The sequence below is a fragment of the Wasmannia auropunctata genome, unplaced genomic scaffold, assembly GCF_000956235.1.
Source record: "Wasmannia auropunctata unplaced genomic scaffold, wasmannia.A_1.0 LD335047.1, whole genome shotgun sequence".
In the NCBI taxonomy this organism is placed as follows: domain Eukaryota; kingdom Metazoa; phylum Arthropoda; class Insecta; order Hymenoptera; family Formicidae; genus Wasmannia; species Wasmannia auropunctata.
This window is the reverse complement of record NW_012027843.1, coordinates 713,444-736,664: the sequence shown is the minus strand read 5'-3', so window position 1 is coordinate 736,664 and position 23,221 is coordinate 713,444. Positions and strand designations below refer to the sequence as shown.

Below are 23,221 nucleotides of genomic sequence, written 5' to 3'. Positions count from 1 at the left end.
GGAGGCAGTAACTCGTCCGTACCGCCGAATTTACCGGCCGATACGATCGGCCGCGATTAATGCAACGACGGTGCCAGCAACGGTGTCAGCAACGGTGCCGGAAGAGATACGAGAACTTCGTGTTTCTTTGTAGGTTTTTTTTTCACGCGACATTTTGTGCGTCGGTATTCAACGTTGCAACAAATCTCCTTGTTGCGTACAATCTCTTGTACGCGATCATAATTTCAACGCGGCATTATCGTCAATCAACAATTGTTCCGTAACAAATATTTCTTAAATAATTAATAACTTTTATCGTCTTCCATAGTAAAGATATAAGAGGCTTTCAGTGATGACTTGTCAGATTTTTCCCGGATACTATCCACAATAACGAAGAACAAGTGTTAATCGTACCCACACACAAATGTCCCCGTAGTAAAACCAACGGCATCGGAAGTAAGCAAACGGACACTTGCGATCATTTTTATAATGCGCGGAGTTAGCACCTCCGACAGGCACCGCTCGGCTGCTATCGGGCTATATCCTACAATCCGGTTGTAGAAGCGGCTCCAGCGGCGTTGAGCGGAATACGGGCCCAGGGTAGCGATCGTAAAAGCCACTTCTATGACACTCACTGCCAAATGTCTTCATTATTTAGAGTTAAAATATTTACAGCTGCCCATAAAAATTCCATTAGGCACTGTTTGCTAGTAGGAAAACCATCGCCCCATCCGAGAGGTAAGGTGTTCAAAGATGCTTTCGACGCACCTCGCCATAAACGACGTCCAAATAGTTATAAAATTGGAAAGTATGTGGGCAACAAACATTGTACAGCATCGTTTCGTGACGAATTAGCAACTAACGAGAACGGTACAACGATACGTTCGACTAGAGGTTTCCGGAATATAACTTAATTAATTTTCAACGAATTTCCATGAATGTCGTCGAATCAATGATTTGTGGACTGCTAAAAATTTTATAGTATCCCATTAATTACACAGTATAAAGTGGAGGTAATGTATAAAATACACATCGATGAAAAGCATAATAATTACAGCTTAATAAAGTTGTTGAAATTATAACGTGCTGTGAAACATGAATTTCGAATTCCTTGAATATAAATTTCTGTTTAATACGAATAAGGAGTCATCGTATTCTGAGTATTGTTTCAACATTTACCTCTTGATAAACGATTCTACAATCACCGCGTTCCGCGTAACAAGATTTTTTCCCCACATTTTCTCACGTTCTTTTTTTGGCGAATTTTATGTTGGCAGTAGCGCTTCGATGACACGTACGACAAACATCGTAATGACACTTCAGGAACTTCCAAGGCAGGGAGCCATTGTTTAAAGATCGTCCGCATTTTGTCGTCTAACTTCGACTTGACGACGTTTACACAGTCGTGCAAAAATGATGTGCAGCTGCACTTGCGGAATTAGTTAAGACTCGAACTGAGAGACAGAGGCAATGCCGCACAATTTTGTCAGAAGAAAATATAAATATATTATAAAACGATATAATAAGATTATTAATGCAATAAGCATTTTCTGCAAAAATCAGAATCAAGCCAAGTTTACTTAAATTCTCAAATGCGAGTTTAGAAGATAAATAAGAAACTATTTCGAAAAGGGTTCGAATTAATGTTTCTTTCATTTCTTTAGCGACAATATGTTTCTAAATTATCGCACCCCCGTATTTATCATCTAAAAATTTTACAGCTGAGTAGTTTGCAAATAAATGATGCGCCCTGAAAAGTTCGCAGAAAATTTTGTTGCACGCAAATGAGGGAGGTTAACAGCAGCGAAATACCTACGGTGAATACTGAGAACTGTGCAAGGTCCGAGTGTGAAATATCGTAACGACGTGTTAAAACGAACTAACGTGCAGCGCACGTATCTCCCGTGACACACCCGCCTCGTGAGGTCCGCGCTTCGAGGCTGCGTGTTTGCCGGTGCAACGAAAGTGCGAGGCCTGCACCGTGAGACCTCCACTTTGATGTCTCGCTGATAAAGTGATAGCGATTTGCAAGCTAAAAAATACCAGACAAAATTCAAAACTTCTCTTTGTTTTCATTCATCACGTCAGTTTTTTTAACCCAACGCAACGTACAATTAGCAGGAAATAGAAAGTATAAAATGCGCATGGAGAATGCGCGTGGGAAAGAAAACACGATGACAACTCGCGCTGCCTAGCCGCACAAAAACAGTAGCTTGCCTCTGTGATTTCATCCAATATATCGCGTATCTCGGGACACATGTGTAATTTACCGGTTTTAGCGAGAAGCTGCCTGGTTAACTATTTCGTTCCCGGGTGAGACAGGTTTCCGCGAGAAAGAAAGCCATCGGAAGACATCGAGATGGGACACCAGGAACTCATAGTAATCGCGTACAGCACAGTCATAAATTATCCGGCGCGACCGCGACTAAAACGAATTGACCTTCGAGGTCGCGTACGAAGTGCCGCCGCGCGACGGGAATAAAGCCGCGGCGGCGGGCCTCTCCGTCGGGTCGTTGTTAATTATTCCCGCGTTAAGACTTTAAGAAATTTCACCGCGAGCTGGGAATTTTTCCACGATCCCGCGGGCGAGATTAGAAGCGGACCGGGAAAGTTGCATAACACGCCGCGCGATATCGGGTTCGATTCAGCATCCATTTCCTGACACAGCGGAAAAACAACAATGGGATGCTTCCGCACCGACGTATTGTTTCGAGGAGTGACCTATCCAGATCCATCGGCGCGAGTTCTCATACACGTGAACACGTGCGAAATAACGCGCGTTCGATACGGAAAAGTTAAAATGCGAACGGAAAAACTAACTGGCGGTAATGTACTAAACTATCGATCGGTAAAATCTAAACGCACGTGAAATTGCTATATTGTATATCGACATATTATTGATCAAATATTGTAAAAATGACTGTTTGTGACGAGGAGAGCGTTGCGTTACACTCAATTACACGGATAATATCGCACAATCAGATTAAAGAATTTAGCACTGCATCCGTTACTCACGACGCTGCTCAACTTTCCCCTTCACGCTCTTTTCCTTTTATTACCGTAACAACGATAGATCAAGTCTCACGGCTTTTCGATCGGCCCCGCCGAATGCCGGATGCGGGCGCATACGCGTCGTTTCTTCCACTCGCACCCGGCCTCGGCAAGGCTGGCCGAGTGAGTTCACATTCACTTTGTCGGAGCGAAGCGAGCGGGTCTCCGCGTGTGCACATGCGTGAAGTGTACGCGCGTACGCACGTCGTACGGACCGCCATACGTCCGCATCCGGGGTCGGCCCGACGCTTAATGAACGATCAAACCCGGTTCTACGCGTCGCGCGGCGCGCAGCCCGTCATTACGAGCTACCGCAGCGAGGAATCTCGTCCTTTTTGTATTTACCTCTCCTTTTTCATACGCCCGACTTTTCTCCCGCGACCTCGCATAGTGAGCTGCTGAATGAAAGATGATTCTATTTTTCCGCCACGCGCGCAAATCATCTCCGGGATCCTGGCAATCTTGCTGAGTCAAGCGATTTCAATAGTGCCGCGAGAGCGATCTCATCTCGCTTGCGAAATAAAAAAAAGTGCTTTGATTTTTCATGTTTTTTCTGCCTCTAACAAAATACGTGCAAAGTAAATTAATAATATCCAATATTATCCAATTTTTACGAACATTTATGTTTTATGATAACAAAATGCAATAAAAATTATTTCAGAAAAAACGATTTTATCATTCTTCTGAAAAGCTTATGATACAAGTTTGTAACGTATGTGACATATTGCCCGTTACTGGAACCGTGTTGTAATTAATAATCACTGGTTTACCACAACAATTTATTGTCGTCTGGTTATTGCTTGTAGTAGTAGATAACGATAATTGTAATTGACTTCAACGGTCTTTAAAGATTGCAAGTGGTGGCTCAAACAGAGGCCAAAAGTACCAAAGCGAAGCACCGTTAACGCGATCACTATCGTATCTATTATTGCCCTTTTACTGGATCGTAACTTTTCTACATTCGCAGTTGTGACTAACTGGACCGGTTACATGATGCGATATCTTAAGTGTAGTAATTTCAAAGTAAATAGCTATTAATCAAAAACTTTAGGAGCGATCGCAAATATCTTTTTTTTTTCTCATATTATTCCAATAAAAAGTAGATAAAAAAAATGATATTGAATACATCATGCCCCCCCAAAAAAGAAATAATTTCCTAAAAATAAAATAATAAATTATCAAATTGATCTGATTGAGAAAATAAATTAGGTGAGTACCTTTAAAAAACTTTGAATAAAAGGGCTATTTTTGATTGTGTTGTGTGAGACGGTCCTCCACAATTAATTGCGTATACTGCGACACAAGGATAATACCCGCCGTCCATGACGACCTTTAAAGGCCGGACCGGCGCGGCGCGGCGCGCGCGAGAGACCAAGAGGCAGGAAGAGATTACTGTCGCGGCGTTAACACGATCAACGCCGTCAGCAACCACGCGGGTCGTTGCTGGATCTCCTCTCCGGCCGCTGTAAACCCGCCGTAAGTTATGCGCGACCGGGAGGGCCGTCTTGCGCGCCATTAAAGCGGGTTATGCCCATTTCAAGTGGAAAATCATAAGCACCGCAAATACGCCGTCATTACTGCAGACGCGCTACGAGCTCGCCACTTACTTTGTAATCATGACTAATGCATAATGTAGTAGCGACCGCGCCGCACACGCTTCTCGCTCCGTCTATGCACGCGACCCCGTGTGTGCTGTGCACGCGTGCGTAGTGCGTATACACCTACGCGTACACGCGTATACCGCGCACGCCGCCGTCGCCGCCGCGCGCGATCTCGTTGGCGGTTACGCGAGGGTGCCTCCGGATATCACATGATGAGCGATGGCACCTTCGTGGAAGGTACTCGAAGGGAAGAGACGTGCTCGCCGCGACGCTATCACGCGGAATTGGATCTTGCGGTGTGATATGTAACCAAGGACAGAGACGCAAGTCTCTTAGTTATACGTGACGCGCGTGAAATTCGAGACGCGTCGATCGTTCAACCGTTTGGCAATGCCCGACGACAATCGATATCGTTAATTCAAATGCCGAATTTTATTTCTATACGATGCACATACATATATGTACATATATATGTGTCTTAAGCACGGGGGAGAGAGAGAGATGCATACAAGGATCGTAAAAAATAGATTCTTCTACCGTAGGTGTGAGAGAACTTTTCCTCTCGTTCGTCGAGCCTGTCGATCGATAACGGCCGCGGCCGTTTCTAGTGAAACCGTCTTTGTCCCTTCGATGCGTAACCTTGGTCGTGCGGAGAATGGTCGAAACAGCTGTTTCAAGTGGGAGGCCTCTCGCGAAACACAATGGCGTTCACGTGAGGCGCAAGCGTTTATTAGCCGACGTGGCTCGGGGGCGAGCGGGAGAACGCCGTGGCGATTTATAACCAGCAACGTACATAAGTAGCAACGGCACCAGCAACGGCCGAGAGACCAGCAATAGGCGCTGGACTCGCCATGGCACGGCCCGAAGGTCGCGTGACGTCGATACGATTGCGTCTTATTAGGAGTCACACCGCGTGTTCGACTTTACGTAGGAACGCGTTGCCCGCGCGCCGACGCATTCCTGCAACTAATTAGCTCCCGTTGTATTTGTCGGGGGTTATTCGCTGACTGCAACGTCGGGAGAGAGAGAGAGAGAGAGAGAGGATCCATACGCCGCTTTTCAGACTCTTCTTCATCCTCTCCTACAGTCAGCTCTGTTTTCACGTGTACTACGCCAAGACGTGATTTATAGGTCCGCGTCCCTCTTAGCCTCTCGTCGTCCTACGCCTTCCTGTCATTTACTTCTTTCCTTTTGCTTCGCCCATGGAAAATTCTCTCGAAAAGTGATGAGTGTTAGATTTTCGCGGAATAATTTCCTGTTCTGTTAGCATGTGCTAAATTGTATGCGTGTTTCCTTTAATAACTTCCTGAGGGAGTCATCAGTATTTGCACATATGTATATACGTCATTTCTATTTGTCGGCGTGTGCAAACGCTTATTTCACAACCAGAAAATTTTCAATACGGATTTCCACAGAGAGTCACGTACGCGCACGTATTACGCTGCACCTTTTATCTTCTGTTTTTACGATCCGCCTATACGTCCCCTCTCCCCTCGTCCCCCTGGATGCTCGGTGCACGGTCTTTTATGGTCGCTCGCCAAGACATCGCGGCGATGGTGACACTGTACGTCCGTCAGGGTCGCGCACCTGCAAGCAGGTCAGGTTGCACGACACTACGCCGCTTGGCCGCGAAGGACTGTATTGAGATGATGGCAGATGGATGTATGCTTATTAATTTATATTAATAGAGTAGAGTGATGTTCCTTGAAAACTGGATATATTTTATATTCGTAACTCTCAATTTGGATTCAATCCACACGCGTAATCTCTTTAAATTTTTTTACTAAAATAATTAAAATCCTTACGATTTCCTTCACATTTTACATATATTCGATGACTTAAAAAGGAAGATATCGATTTATGAGATCGCGACTCTCATTGCTTCGGGGTTCATACCATTAAATTTTATGTTCGCGAAAAAACTCTTCTTATACCAGTCGTTAAAAAGTATGAAGAATATAAAGAGAACCAGATCGCGCCGATGCTTCCCCGCGATTCGTTGAATTTCTATCTGGTTCTCGCGTTTCCTTCGAAGTCGGAGCGCCCGACGAGGACCCAAAGGCTCGGGGTACAAGAAGAAGATATTCTTCCTGCGGTTCGCCGCTTGTTCCGCCGGTGGCAACGGGCGAGCGGTGACCTCCGTACCCCTATGGGAGCAAGAAAGACAGAGGGACTCGAGAAGAGAGCACACACCGAGAAAGGGGCAAGAGGGACAGGAAGAAAGAAGAGAAAGAGAGAGAGAGAGAGAGAGGGAGTCAAGGTGCGTTCCTGCGTGACGTAGCTTTCGCAGGCCATCACGCATATGTTACCCTCCGCGAGGGACACGTACGCGCTTACAATACGATCCGCGGGGTCATTCCACCGAGTCCTCTCGGACACCTCTTCAGCTTCACCGTCGCCGCCGTCGTCCCCGTTGTCATGAACTTTGTTCCACCGTTCCTCATTCGGCGTTCCTCAATCGGCCTTCTCTCTAAAGCCGTGCATTTCTTAAAACGCACTCGCATGCATATTCGATCGTCACTCATTCCTTTCGGAAGAAAATTTTCTCTTTAAATCTTACAAAATATTTTCCCTTTTTAAATTTCCCCTTTTAAATTCTTTATTTCTTTTTATCTACAACTTCATCACAAAAGGTGGGCGTAACTCGTGTAATTTTTGTTGGATGAGATCGATGATACTTCCAAGATGATAAATCAAATAGTACGATTTTTACGGAACTTAATGCGAAACATCGTGATTTTCTTAATAAATAATGTAAATAAAATTCACACAAATCAAAACCTCATTGTGTGAATGTATGTTATTTCATACATAAAAAAAATGAAAATATTCATACGTGCAAAGAAGATTGCTTAGTTTTTCTCTCGGGACGAGGAGAATGTTCGCGCGATAAATCGAATTTACATGTCCAATACGTGATGGAAACCTTCCATCGCATCGAGTCGTACGTCCTGGCACCGTTTCTCTCCGTAGTTCTCTGTCTTTTTTCTTCCCGGACACGTACGTTTAACAAGAGAGCGAAGCAGGTTGCGGGCGGATGACAAACAAAGAGCGCCGTGACCTCGTCGCCTTGTGCGTGAGGTGCGATTAGCGCGAACGACTCTCTCGCGCGTGCGAGCGAGCGAGTGAGTGAGTGAGCGAGCGAGTCGTCGCGTCGGGTCGGTCGCGAAAGATGTGGGAGGAAGGCAAAGAGAGAAGGAAGCACGCGCGGACGAAGGAAGGATAAACGAAGGAAGGAAGAAGTCGGGTACGTAAGCCGACCAAAGGTCGAGTGCTGACCACGAGTCATCTCGGTTGCGACAACTCGCGCTGCTGTTAACTTTTGCGTGTCTCGCTACGTTGTACAAAAATCAAATGTAAAAAAAGAATCTCTACGTCAGAATTCAAATTTTTCGCGAAAGAAATTGTGAAAGATGCAAAAAGAATATTGTGAGGATGCAAAAACGAAAAGATAACAATGTATTCTTTATATTATTTTTAACAGTTTATATATATCGTGGATTTATTATTCTGAGAATCGATTAACGTCGATACGCCTATACGCGATAAGATACGAACAATTAAAACGAGTGTTTTCGAAAGGCAGACGGGACAGGTCGCGCGCAGAGATGAAACACAAGACAACCACGCGCGCGATGAGCGATTAGTGTTGGATTATCTCACCTGCGAAGTCACCGAGAAGGTCAGAGCGTGACGATAGAAGAACAAGAAAAGAAGCGACGGACTGGAAGCGGGTACTTTACTCGATCAAAGGTCGAGCCTCGCGCATAACTTGCCGTAGCATCGATAAACGAGTTCCCTATCGCGCTTTCCATTTTCGCTCGTGGAGATGGCATCTCGCCATATGGCGGATGAACGACGAGGCACATACGGGGAATTAACGCGAGAAGTTATTGACAAATAGATAGGTAACAAATAACAAGGCTATTAAATTGCCATTATTCCGCGCTAAGAAGTGTTTTGATAAACGCAGAAGGAAAATATTACGGAGGAGTGGAGTCCGTAATGAGACTACGAAGGATAAACGGTTAAATGCAATCGATTTGTAGAGGCTACGGAGTCAAAGTTGGCTACGCGATGGGACGGAAAGCGCGAATCTAGCGGTGATAATCGTCCCCCTATATCGCGAGCGATTATGACCGTTAATTAACGCGCTCCCGCAGCATCATCAGTTTGATTTTTCTTCTCCCATCCGCAGTATATACATGCCGCTAATTGCCACGTGGCGCAGGTGACTGGAAGAACGGAACATCTCGACAATGAAGCTCAACAGGTTGCCGGCGGATAGCAGCGAGCTTGACTACTGCCGTACGAACGGCAATTAGCACGGGCGATTCTTTCGCGTATATAACATCACCGTGGACAAAAACTTGAGGAAACGCGCGAGGCGCATCCGCGCATGGAGAGTCTAAATCACTTCATTGTTAAGTCCCACGACAAAAACGCAGTAGTTTCGCAAAACAAGATGCTGCTGCGGAATAAATCAATGCATTTTTAAGCGCATTGTATTCATTGATATACCGTTAACATAACCCTCGTACAATCATCGTCCTTTGATATTGCAGAGAGGCTGCAGTTTTACGACACGATGCCTCGACGAGAGTCCGGAGACTTTTGCGGAGGACTGTACCCTACCGAGCAAGCAGTTAGCATTAGGCACGATGACGAAGAAGGCCAGGGACTCGGTGAGATGATAGCGAGCGCGTTCGCTGACGGCTCGCATCGGTCACACCGCAGGTGACTCGTCGCGGTCTGAGCCTGGCCTCTGCCCGACCCACGTACCTGATTCTATCCGGTGTCCTTCTCCGTCATCTCTAACTCCCGTTTTCTCTCTCGTGCAGAAACGCGAGAGATATCCGCGGACTCTACTAAACAACGAGGTCTTGAATACCTTGTATGTGGAAAAATTTTTTCTACATATCTTTGTTAAGAGAGCAGATAAATCTCTCTGTAACCGTTAATTTCAAACAGGAGGTATCGCGTATACGTAATTTCTAATTATAAAAACGAGAAAATTCTTTACGCTCTCGCGCAGAACACGTTAAAAATGTATAAACTATTGTTAATAAAAGAGAGCCAAGCTTTTTACGTATGTGAGAATGCGTTTCCTCGTCCTTTTCTTGCATCCTTGTTATAAATTCGCATCTGCGCGATCGCTGATTACAGGCTGAATATATTGCGCGTATAAATTCCTAGTTGACACGGGAAAACGCTGCGCGCTCTCCGCCATACGAACGTCGGTGAACGTCGCCGAAGGACCTGCGACCTCTGCAAAGTTAATGATACGCGCGAGTGGATGATCCTTATATAGAGAGCGGCGGCAAAGCGCTGCCCGCGTGTGTGTGCTCGTCAGCACGCATCATTTCGAGTGATGTATTACTCACCGAGTGTCATCAGAAAACGGTTATGTGACCCTGGATAACTCCCGACGGTCATACACTTGCGGCCACCTCGCCGCGGATCGCGCGTATTTCGCGTCGCCATCGAGTATACATTTCGCTTCGTCAGCGTTCGCGCGCGGCGCGCTTCGATCACAATTGATGCGGCGACCTCGCGAGCGCAAGCGCGATCGCGCGCCAGCCTCAGCCCTCCGCGAGAGCTTTTATCTACGTGCGCGAGAATAAATAAAGCCGAACGGTACAACGTGTGTCTTTCACGTCCCGGGATTTTTATCCCGTAGCATGAAGGAGAGGTTGGGATATCGCCTTAAAGGGGCTCTTAACGAAGCCATAATACGCCATAGCCATAGACAAAATACGTAACGGCAGTTGAATACCGGTTCCCTTTGTGATTTTACAATTCTCATTCGCGACTTTTAGATCTGCTGTAATTAATGTTTTATTGAACTTGCGATAGAAGGGTATGCTCTTTTCCGAAAAAAAAAAAAAGAATTCATCTGCATTGATTGTGAAATGTCACGTATATTTTGCGAAGGGACATCGCTCTTCTCGTCTAAGAAAATCTCCCGGCTCGTGGCCACATCCCGAAAAGCGTGACCGATCCGATCGATTATAATTTTGTTCGGCGATATCATAGCCTAGCTAATTAATCGCGAGCATGTCGAGAGTACGTTCGCTTCTCAAACGGGGACAAAAGAAGAGGGGAACGGGAGAAGATGTAGGTACGGTGCGCGACGCCATCGTAGAACGACGGGCCACCCACAGGCCATATCATCGGCAAACGTAAATTAGCTGACTTATCGTATCACCGAGGTCGTTAAGCTTCTCAACGGCCAGCTAAATTGCGCGAAACTCAAAGACAAGATCTCGTGATTACGTTTTAAAAGCTGTTGATAACGGCAGTGCTATTACAGAACTTCGTATATAACGCGAAGTACGAATTTCTTTTCCTGCCATTTTGGCATTCCATAGGACCGGTTGTTTCACCTTCGGATAAATTAATTTAGTAATTTATCGCAACAGAAAAAAAATCATATTTCGCGGTTACACGACTTCTATAACAAACAGCATTTCCAACAGCGTTACCACAGTTTTTAAAATCTTGTTTTTGAGGTCGGTTGTTTCATCTTCGGATAAACATTGTGTAATATAATATTATATATTTATCCATTGGATTAATTATCACATTACCACAGAGTTTATTCGAGTGGCGATCGTGGCGTGAGAGCTGCGCGTCGGTTTTCTGTACCTTGGAGACTTAGGTTCAAGGTATGAAACATTATATTATAACGATCTTTTGAGAGAAATCTCCCTTCAATAAAAATCTTGTGTCAATATTTAATGCAGAAATCAGAGAAACATGTTACATTCATATTCGTATTTTAAAGAACTAATTTCTATAGTTTTAAGGGCCGGTTGTTCCACCCTCGAATAAACTTCTTCCATATGCCATATATATAATAGAAATTATAAATTCTTTGTAATAACGAATGTAACCTGTTTCATTATTATTTCTGCATTAAATGCAAAAACACAAGATTTTTATTTAAAAAATTATTCTTTTGAAAGTTTATAACATAATGTTCCATACTGCCTTTTCGTCAATATGCTTGTCACACGTCCGAGACTCAATTTGATTAATTGAGGCCTATATGCGCCGTACAAAGCAGAAAAAGAAGGTTTGCAAACACTGAGTGCTCCTGTGACGCGTGGGCGTGTAGATAACTGCAGAAGCGACTAAATCGATTTACTGTGTCGAAATCACACGGGCGTCGGTTCGTAAAATAAATCACGCGTAGTAAAGTGGAAAGACTGGTTTCTTTCGTAAGATTTCGGATACACCCGGTACAAAAGTTACCTGGGGCCGGGTCTCGAAATTCTCCCTGACCCCGGGGAGAGAAGAGAGGTCCAAAGGTCGGCCGGGCGAGGAATGTGTCGAGAGACCAGATTATACTTCGCTAATGAACTTCTGCGCCTTCGGCACCGTGTGCGTGATCCAGGTAACGATGCCGAGGAAAATCAGAACCATCGTCTCGGCGCTTGTTTTCTATTACGAGGGTCGGACAAATAAAAGCTTAAGTGCGCGAGACTAGCCAATAAGTTCTCGAATTCCAGCGACCTCTCACTTTTACCCCCTGTCCCCCCGTCATACACGTGGAGAGAGCTCTCCATCTTTTTCACGATACGAGAAGAATTGATAGGTAAACTCGTAATTACGAGCTAAATCGAAAGAAACGGCCACCGTTAATAGATTATTTAAATGATATGGAATTAATTTTCTCTGCCTATCGGGATTTCGTGTAAGAGATAAACACAATATTTAGAAATCAATTTATAATACTAGATTATTTTCGAAATAATACAGTTTTAATCTAAACAAAAAGTCATCCATGCAAGCTGCTTAAGAAAACTTCTTGTCTTATCGCGAATTTCTCCATCGAACGATCGTATGTCCGCAGTGAAGCGGATGCTCGATAAGAAACCCGTTAATCGGCGAATTTCAACGCGATACAATCATCAATATTATTTTTAATTACTGCAATGACGCAAGTCGTCTCATTATAAATACAGCAAAGACGCTTCATCAGATACAGGTATCTAATACTAGCGTGGTCACGTTTCGATATCTAAGAGATGATACCCATCGGAATGTGCCGGCACTCCGTTCAAATACATACAACGTACTTAATGCCAATGAAACCAGCAATAAATAGATCCAATATAAAATACACACAAAAAACGTCTTTAAGTAATTACTTACAGAAATCGTTAGTCGACACAAGAGACAGAAAAGACGAAGAGCGGTTACGTAATACGGATTCTCCCTCCATGCGGGCAAGAAAAATCGTCGAGAATCTGCGGATGCGGCATTAGGCAAATGAAAGCCCGAGCAATTAAATTCTCACTGGAAGGCAGACATATGTTACCGCGTGTCTGACGCGGCGGTCACGGTGATCGCGACCTCGAGATCGTTGATATCGCGCATTACGCGACAAATCGTCGGCCTTCGTATGCACAACTCTCGGCCGTAACGAGAGATTTGCCGATTCGTCCATTGTATCGGTGCATCGAGCCGCGTTAACCGCGTTCCAAGGCCCAACGACGTGAAATTTATTGCCAGGACGCGGACGCAAGCATTAGAGGTCGCAGAGAAAGAGATGCGATTATCGCTCAAAGCGTTCATTGAGCAGATACATAAACAAAATTCGGACAAAAGATTATTAATAAGGAAGCGTTATAGTAAATAGAAGACATTAATTATTTTCACTTCTAAGTCACAATGTTCAGTCCAAAATCGTAGACGTTCAGAGAATTTCGACATGTCCTTTTTTTTAGTTTTTTCAATGAAAAAGTAAAATTTTCTAAATTTTGCTGATTTTTTTTGGAAGATTAACGAGTCTACTAAAAGTTAAAGAAATTAATATTACATCTCTTCCATACAAACGATCTTTCTGATGCGAAAAAGACTCTTCGTCGTGCAACCATATTCTATTCGCTACTTTTCTACTATCTTTGTCCTCTGTGACTTTGCGAGAAGAAGCTACCGATCGAGAGAAGAAACATTTTCGCTCGCTTATCTCGTCACGATGATCTGCCGACGAATACCGCGTGCCTTGACACGTAACAATGCATGCATGAATTAATAGTGGCCGCTGTTGCATTCGTACCTTTCCTCGCTTACATGAAGATTTACATCTTTATCGTGAACCTGGGAAGTGTCGTTGTATAGGGTGGCACTGACGTCTCCGTTTCCTCGACTTTGTTATCACAAACAATTGAAATTGAGAACTTAATTGCAGAAACAGTATTTTCTAAACGTAAGAAGTACCAGAAACTAAGATTTTATAGAATTTTGTCGTATTACTTTGTTGTACGCGAATACAAAAGTGAGGATGTTTCAACAGCTAGTTCTGTCTATTTTTAACCATTGATATTCACGAAAAAAAATTCTGTTAAATTCTGTTGAAATTCGCTATTTTGAGAGTTTATCGTGTAACTCTCTCGCAAATTTGGTGCAGCGTCGCAGATTACACGAATCGGAACACTTTTTCGCGAGTTATTAGAAGTAATTGCCGTTTTAAAAGAGTCGCTAACACAAAATGAGGGAGAATAGAAAAAATAAAAAAAAAAGAGTAACGTGGTGCCTCGTAATGAGAGTCGAGCTGGTCGAGAAGAGAAACAGCGAGAGAGAAAGAACGAGATAGAAAGAGAGAGAGAGAGTTGAATGATGAAAACACGAAAGGTTAGCACTTCAATAAATTCTGACGATCGGGATGAACGTGCCGCGGCTCTCCGATCGATCTCGTTGTCGATCCCCCTGGTCCGCGACTCGTAACGAGACTGGGTGAACGACGGAATACACTGAAACGCGATATTAATGATACGTTGGCGTGGCTCGTATTGCTCGACGTAATTGGCTCACGTCGCAGATGTGGTAATTAGCGTTGCGGCCGAACATGTCAAATGTTATGGAACAACTGTATAACAGGGAAGCGCGATTGAAAGCGGCCGCCTCGCGCAATTTATCATTGATATATCGATCCCTTTAGCCACAAATCCCTCACAATTAGGGTGATTATCGTGTGCTACCGATCGTAATATTTAATGCGCCTCGATTTTTCGAAGTTTTATTTGTTTTATTCATTCACCGCGTTCTTATCTGCAATTATATGCTCTCTATCCTTCTCTTATTCGCATAATATTCTTGAAAGCCACGGCTGAATTATTAATCCATATAGATCATCGAATTAATCACCGTGGAATATTTCGACGTCAAGTTTTACGTAAAAGACGGGGGGAAGGGGGAGGGGGTCTTCATTGGAAAAAAAAACGCAGAACAGTCACGTTAAAGCGCGAAAGGTCAACGCTTCTATAAATCTCTCAACCTACGTGTCTTTAGGCGTTGCACTTTCAGCGGACGGGGCTTCATTTTAGATTTCCTCGCGATCGAGGCGCACCAAAGTGTGAGAATTCCTCGGGGTACGCGGCCGACAAATGCAGTAATTCGAGACAGAAATACGGCTATCGACGTACATCACCGAACTTCGTCGTTGCGATCGGATCGTGGCGAGTATATGTACCTTGGGCACGATTTCCACGAGAAGAGCGAGCGCTCGAGCGGTTCTCTCCGCGCTCAGCGTGTCTCTCGTATCTCCACGCAAAACATTCTGCTTACCTGAAACAAAAATAATACAAGTTGCTTAATATAACGTTTGTAGTTTTCACCCGCAAAACATTAAAAAATATATATATTTCCTGATTTACGAAACAAAACGTATATAGAAGTTGTATCGCTCGATCGTGATCATTTATTCCGCCTCAAATAAAAATACCGATACTGCAGCTTGTAAAAAAAAATCAATAAAGAGTAAAAGGATTCAATCTGTTTCTTTATTTAATGAGATCGATATTAACGACACAACGAGAATCTCTTACGTATTATAACATCAGGTAGTTATGCGCGCAAAAAAGCGAAGTTAACTGAAATAACTTGAAAAACCGTGCGATTGACTTTGCTTTGTGACTAATGATACGTCTTTACAACCACGCAACAATAGATAGATACGGAAAATGGTAACATAAGTCGTGACCTTTACGAACGGCGCGATACTTGAAACGATATATTTATTCAGGCCAAGTACGAGAGATTGCGTAGGCGATACAATACAGGGTGTAGCCCCGCTTCTGACACGGTGATCGAATTAATCAATAATCCACGATAATTAAGCCAGTATATCCGTTAAATCGAATGATATATTTATTTATGATTCGGTCGAATTAGTATCTTGTCACTGATTAATAGGCGTGCACCACCTTTTGAACTTCTCGTGACCCGTTTCTAGCAATATATTATTACAATATAACTTAATCCAAATTGTATCGAGTGAAATAGTAGAATGAGTCCGTTTGAAAAGTTAAAGCTTAATCGTGAGAATTATTATTCAATATCAATTATAATTATAATTATGAAATCGTAATTATACGTGCGATGTATGTTTCCCGGCTTTGGGATCTAAATTTTCGGCTCTATACGGAGCAGATGCACGCTGACACGAATGACGACTTGTACGACGGTCACGTGGGCAGGACACAATGCAGGGTGCGGCTTCACCTCTGACACACTGGGGTCTCGACCTATTCCCGTATACGCGGCCCAGGATATATCATTGTGCTGAGGGCTCAACGTGGTGCCCAACCCACGTGCAACGCCAACACGCAACGTGGAACTCTAAGCTCCGAACCCCTCGTTGGAATTTCACCGCTTCAGGAATACGACTGGAAGGCGGTAAACCAGACAGACAGCCAGCCAGTCAGCCATGTGCCTGTGTCTCGCGGAGAAAAGCCGGATTGTCTGATGTGGTGAATCGTACGCGAGAAATTTACGCGATTTTTGAGCGGTATCGTGACACGCAATCGCGTCTCACGACAGACCGTAGCTGGCTAACTAAATGTCGAAATGTCAAACTTAGAAGAATTGATTCAAACCGGAATAACGTCACCATCGTTCGATATCGATGTTACACGTCTGTGAGAATATCAAAAGCCAACAAAGTATATATTTTAGATGAGATATGGAAAACGACATATATAATTCTTCATGTATAGATAACTTTACATCGCGGGTTTACAAGTCGCAAGACAAGACCACTGTTCGGACGTATCTTTCTCGTTTCTTTCCGATCCGCCAATTCAATTTAGAGAATCGCAGAATCGACAGGTTGAAACTTATCCGCGCTCTTTACACTTCGTCCTTAACTCGGTTCCTTTTATAGAGATTGACACATTCGAATGCGATGTTCGAGAGGAGTGGCTTGTTTCAGAAACATTCAGGAATTTTGCAAGGAAACTCGACCATTTCGTCGAATTTTGTCTTGGCGTATCTCGAGTGCGGGATGCCTATTGTCTCTATGCCGCCTTCACCCACTCTTTCTACGAAGTTAACATATCCGAAAGCAACGTTCACGTGAAGATCCGTGCGCTTACGGACGCCCACGGTTCCTCATATCTTACGGATGAAGACATTTACGACAATTCCCGCACGAGATATCTTCCCCTTTTCATACACAAACACATACACACACATTCACACATCTACTTGTTCCCCAATACAATATGCATTCATCCAATGTCATTCTCTCACATATCTTTCCCGATCTCGTTCGATAAAAATGCAATTTCTTTCTTGGCAACTTAGCAATGGTGCTATATTATTACTAAAAAACTTGCATAATAACTTGAAATTAAGTGACAATTAATTACACAAAAAATTAAACATTTTAAAAATAAGTTTATAAAGCTTCGTTCGACCTATGATAAAAGCTGCACTTCAAATATAAAAATATATTGGTTTTGAATAAAATAATACTGAAATAACACACTATACCATAGATATATTACATGGACTGACAATGAGATTACTTTCATGTTTATATTTTTGAGATACGAAATATACTGATACATTTCTCTATGCCTGCACCTCTCCACATTTCAATAACATTAAAAAGGCAATCTTAGACAGTCTTCTTTTGACGAAGACGGTGAATACATTTAGACGCTTTTGCAAAACCGATACCGATCAAAACGAAAGTCTGAGAATCGGCGAGAAGGAGTGCGGGAGACGCCCGTGCCTAAGGCGATAAAAAATAAAAGTCTGACGTGCATTCATGAATAAGATAGAGATCGGCATATTCACTTGTGAATTATTCGACCAATGCGCATTGATTGCTGTGTTCAAATGCGGCTATTGGCAGCCTATATGCACTATAATAACGTCACGTCTGATAGTATATAATTACGCGTATCTGAAAAAATTATGGTAGCGAAAACATTCCTCCACAATTAATGGTATTATAAAAATTATATGTTAAAAATTAAAATTAAAAAATTTGTATAAATAGAATGTCTTATTAAATGAATACATATAAATGAGAGATTGAAAACATTGATTCATATTTTTCTGTAAATATATTAATGACAATTGATAGAATTTTATGATATTGTGTCACGATGTGTTTATATCTAAAATCCATGTATCAAATATCTTTGAAATTTAATTTAAAATTATTAAATTATTAACGTCAATATAATAATTGCACGAGCAAAAGAATTTATAGTTTTAAGTGAGATGTCTATTTTTCCGTACACAAAAGCATCTTCGCCAAAATACACTTTGCAAGGCTCCTTGCACGTGCAATCCTGTTCACACATCATGGCCTCTCCCTCGTACGAGAATTTGCATTTTACAAAAAGAACACGGAGCTCTATCGAGGAATACGTGCGGGTAAGCTTTAAGTGAGCGTCACGGTCGTTGGTCTATGAACCATGCTGGACCAAACGCATGGTCACCGAACAAGAGGCTGTCTGCGTCAGGGTCGAGTCGTTGCTTATTTACGCACGCTGCATTCTCGAGAACAATTGCGTAGGCCAAGCCATTAAAGCTTTGACCTCCGTGTAATTATGGCCAAAGGTCAAGCCTAGTTGATCCGTTTATAAGGAAATCGCGCGGAGAATAATTCCATGTGAAAGCTTACGTACTGTCAGTTTACATCACAATACGTATGCTTGTTGTTTGTTATCAGATCTGCGAGCGCGTCTGTATCAAAATTACTGTTATTCAAATGTATCCCGGTAAGATGGTTTCAAGCAACGGTGTTTTTCCTATCAATTAAGTCAATTTTTAATATTGTGAAAAGTGTAAAAAAAAATACATTCTGCGCTCCAATTGTTGGGATTTTTAACAAAAGAAAGCTAAGACGTCATTGCTATACCGATCAATATCTAAACAAGACCTTTTGGCCCTGACTGCCAAGAAAAACTCCTGAGAAAGCTAGAAATGAAAATTTCAACTTGTACAAAGGAATACTAAAAATAAGTATTATTAGCAAAAGCTAAGTGCAGCGATAGAGAAGAAATAGGCCACAATCTTTCCTGAACTGTACTAGTTGTTGATATCTTTCTGTTGTTTGTAGAAACACACCTGACAATGTATATATGGTATACGTATAAACGTCGTTTCTTCGCTTCCGCGAGTCAAAAGAGGAGAGACGTAACGAGGTCTATCTCTTCGTGTATCTTAGACGAAAAAGTTTCAGTGAAAGAGATACGTGCCCGCCGCGCTAACAGATACGAAGCAGTGTGCAGATTAGACCGTTTCGAGAAACGCGCGGTGATACGCGCCGAGCACGTATGGCTGCCTCCTCGGCGAGACGGCACGTCGCGGTGCAAAAGTCAGAGGTGACGTGTCACCAAGGAAGGTGACGACGACTCCACGGCCGGAGATTGCGTTGTGCAATCTAACAGCCACGGCGAAACTGCCGCGCGGCGTTCTGGTATATGCGACGAAGGTGATCCGCCGGTGGCTCGGTTGGTGACGTTTCTCTTCTTTTCGCTTGTTATTCGCTACGACCGCGCGTTTTATTTGCCCGCGGGGATCAGAGTTACTGATATACCACGCTGTGCTATTATATAATATAGCTTACGTAAACCTTACGAACACTTTGTGGCTGCTTTTGCGGGACAGAGCTATTTACAATTTATTAATGATATACATTTCTGCTCCGCCGACTACGAAGATAAATCAATTGAGTTTTAATGCGTCGATTAAGCATTACGCATAAACATGAAATAAGTATTTAGCATAACAAATCATACCTGGACTTTAGGCTGTGTTCCAACTCTATTGTATTACCAATAAAAATATTATAACATTTTTATACTTAAAAGATTAAAACGTGCGTCTTGTAATAAAATAAAATAATATAAAATTTCATGTAAAAAAATATATAAAAACATATAAAATAAAACAATTTACTTTTTAAGAATGGATGTTTCATAACTTTATCCGTGCCTATATAAAAATTCTTTATTGCCTTAGAGCTATCTAACTTTGCTTTTGTAGATATAACTAACGTTACATCTGGCATGGGTATAAAGTAGGTCGGCTAGTATATTTAAACCACCCTAAGTAAACACTCGAATCGTCTCAGTTTATTTATTCGTGGATATGAATGACGAAGGATGACTTATAGTAATCCCCGTTACGAAGAATCACGTTTCCTCCGCGAATGTGTCCGAAGACACGCAGAGTCATAAACACCTCCGGACAGACGCGCATCGCGTGCAGAGATGAGAATCGAACTAATTTTTGCGAATCACTCGAGAAGTGAATGCGCAGAAATTCTTTATTCGCGGCCGATGATGAGCGAAACATTTTCGCACTCGGGTCAACCGTGCGGCGGGTATTTCTTCACCGATACGGAAGAAGCGAAACCGCGGTACTTTGGAACGATCGTAAAACGATAATGTACGAAACATTGCCAACTGTTGGGGAGCGGCCCGTACTCGAGGCGTATTAACCCTTTTGGGCAAAATAAAATTCGTTAGCTTTACGACGCCCGTTTTATCGAAATGCCGCGCTCGCGGTTTATTTCATCGTACTTCTCGATACTTCGTATCCTGATAAACATTACCAATCTTATTATTTCAGTATTCTGTTTAATCATCAATACCAATTGTGCTGTAAAGATAATGGCGTAAAGTAGTGATTATAAGTCTAGGATGTGAATAATGTCGTGCAACGTATTCGCTATTTCATCGAATGAGAGCATTGTCGAAAGTAGCTACCGTGCCAGTCACCAGCAGACAGTGCTCTAACCCCTATTCTATAAGTAACCATGTTGCATAACGTATTATGTAAAAGTCTTTAAACATACTTAGTCTACATTGTGTCGGGTATTATAGTTCGTAACTGTCAGTGAACTGCTGTTTATAGCAATAGCAAACACGCAGACCGGATAGCGTTTGTGTCGCTGTGCCGTCTCGCGTTTCCAATCGATTTCACGACGAATCTATACGTTAACGATCTCGATACGGCTCGTAATTTAATTTATCGAATCCGACTCTCTTTCATTGCCGATCGATCGCCTAGTGAACGTGGTCGCCACTCGCACTCATCCGCGACGACTTCCGGCCTACGCGATACGAGGATTCCGTTTCAAGCGAGCCGCAGGTTTATTGGCAGGATCTGGGGTGAATCTTATTGACCCCCGCGCGGTACATCACCGTAACTAATCTCGCGCCTTTCAAAAGAGAAAGATCGCATCATACACCTCTACTGCCTACTGCCTTACAAACGTATTTCCGTACAAGCATAACAAAAATTTTATATAAGTGTACAAAATATATACAGATGTAGGTAGAATTTACTCTAAAAATGCAGGACAATTTGATGATAAATAATTACTTATATTGTGACTACCATTTGTCATCCTCATGATTGTTCAGATTAATTAATTTTGATTTAAAAAAAAAAGAAAAGAAAATTTTAATTAAAGATACTGACATTGGCAAAATCAGCTTGTAAAGAGATAATCGATTCCAGTGTATATATAGATTCCTTTTTTTTTTTCTATCTTGCCCTATTCCGCTAATCTTCTAAAGCTGAGAACCGCTGACCCGCGTAGAACGATCGCGAGGTGGACCGGTTCAGGTCGCGGAGGAGATCTCTCTCGGTCGGTATCTTCCACGAGTCTACGAATGAACGTGAGTCTCCTCTTTCAACCTCAGCCCATCGCGCGCCTCAAATGACATTTCTTCGAGGAATATCAAAAAAAAAAAAGGAATCGACATAAACGCAAGAACAAGTGAAAAAGTGGATCAACGCGCGAGACCAATGAAAAGAAAAGACGTTCACCGCAAGACGACGTCGACATTGATATTCATTTAGGTGTCAAACCAGAAGATCAAGATAGAGAACGCTGACCGGTGTCGCCTTTCTCATAACTTCACGCATATACAGATTATCTTGTAAAATGATATTGAAGGATTATATATACCTAGTGGATCCTTTGGAAAATCTTCAACTTCAATCAGTGAATAACGTGTTTCATCAGTATTTATATCAGTATTTGTGATCGGAATGCATAAGAAAGAGAAGTGAAGACTAAAATTCAAATCTTTGTCTTCTGCGTTTCGGGACATCGTTAATATGACTAAAAAATAATCTGTACAATTATTTTAAATTCGCCTGTATAGAAAACTTTATATATGATACTTACAACTAATTGTAAGAAATAAAGTTTTTTTTATATAGAAACAGAAGAGGGAATTAATTAATCAAATTTCTCATCACAATTTCAAATAAAAAGTGGAAGGTTTCCAACATATTTTCATGACTCATCGACCCTACCTACTCACCTAGCGAACTTCAGAGCGTACCCGACGTAACCCGAGCCGCGGGCCAAGAACGAATAGATTCAACGACGTCGACGCGAGGCGGCCGAAATGCTTCGAGAGATAATTGAATCGCTCCGAGTCACCGTCAAAATATCCGACAACGTACGAATTACCGGGGCTCTACGATTAGCTCCTTCTTTCTCAGCCCAATTACAGTTCGGGCGTCCCGATGCCCGAAATTTGGCCAACCGAGGCACGCACGCAGGCACACACGCATGCACGCGCGCGATCGACGTACGCCGCGGAGCATTACCGGCACTTTGGACGATCGTTAGTTTTCAAGCCCACGATTGCTCGGGGCCCGGTGGGCAGGTTCGAGCTACGACCCCGAGCGCACCTCAGCTCGTCCGTTTCTTTTCTCTCTCGAGAGAGGTCACGTGACCTCACGGCGCAACCGCAGGCTTCCAAGTTTGAACCCGGCGGTGTGCGTGTGTGGTGCGTGGGTCCCGTGTGCATGTTAGGCCCACGAGAACGGTGTGCGTGCGACGCCTCGTAAGGCGATGGAATGCGCCCGTTCTCCGGACCGCTCGGATGGATGGCTTTGTCTTTGCGATCTGACGTCTCGTTCCGAGAGCCGCGCAACCCGCGCTGGTGCAGTATCGGTCCCGTATCCTGAGGACGACAATCCTGCATCCGACAACTAATCTGCTCTAATCGAATTCCTTCGACCGTGGCGGTTCGGGAGATCGCGATAAAGAGGCCAAGTGTCGTTAGTCATTAGTACTCTCGCGCTGCTTCGAAGGAAGATAATTTTGCAATTAAAGAATTTTTGTTCGTAGTTAATTAAATTTGCTTTCATTATTCGTTAAAACTTCAAAATATTTTTCGAAGAAAGACTCCAATAAAATACATTTCACATTTCATGATCGAAATGAAAAAAAAAAAAAAAACAATTCTCGTTTTATTTGTCGCTTATACATTTCATGTCGAACTCGTCAGCGAAGCCTTCCAGAAATT

General features: G+C 43.0%; 1 protein-coding gene and 1 long non-coding RNA gene across 4 annotated transcripts in view; one reads left to right on the top strand and one right to left on the bottom strand.

Annotated features, from left to right (window-relative positions):
- Nucleotides 1-23,221, bottom strand: part of LOC105457798 (uncharacterized protein KIAA1522-like) — a 209,557-nt gene that overhangs the window by 49,160 nt on the left and 137,176 nt on the right. The window lies entirely within an intron of this gene.
- On the top strand, nt 7,249-9,723 carry LOC105457797. The gene is made up of 2 exons (XR_975453.1): nt 7,249-8,539; nt 8,830-9,723. It is a non-coding gene; the product is annotated as an uncharacterized LOC105457797 (long non-coding RNA).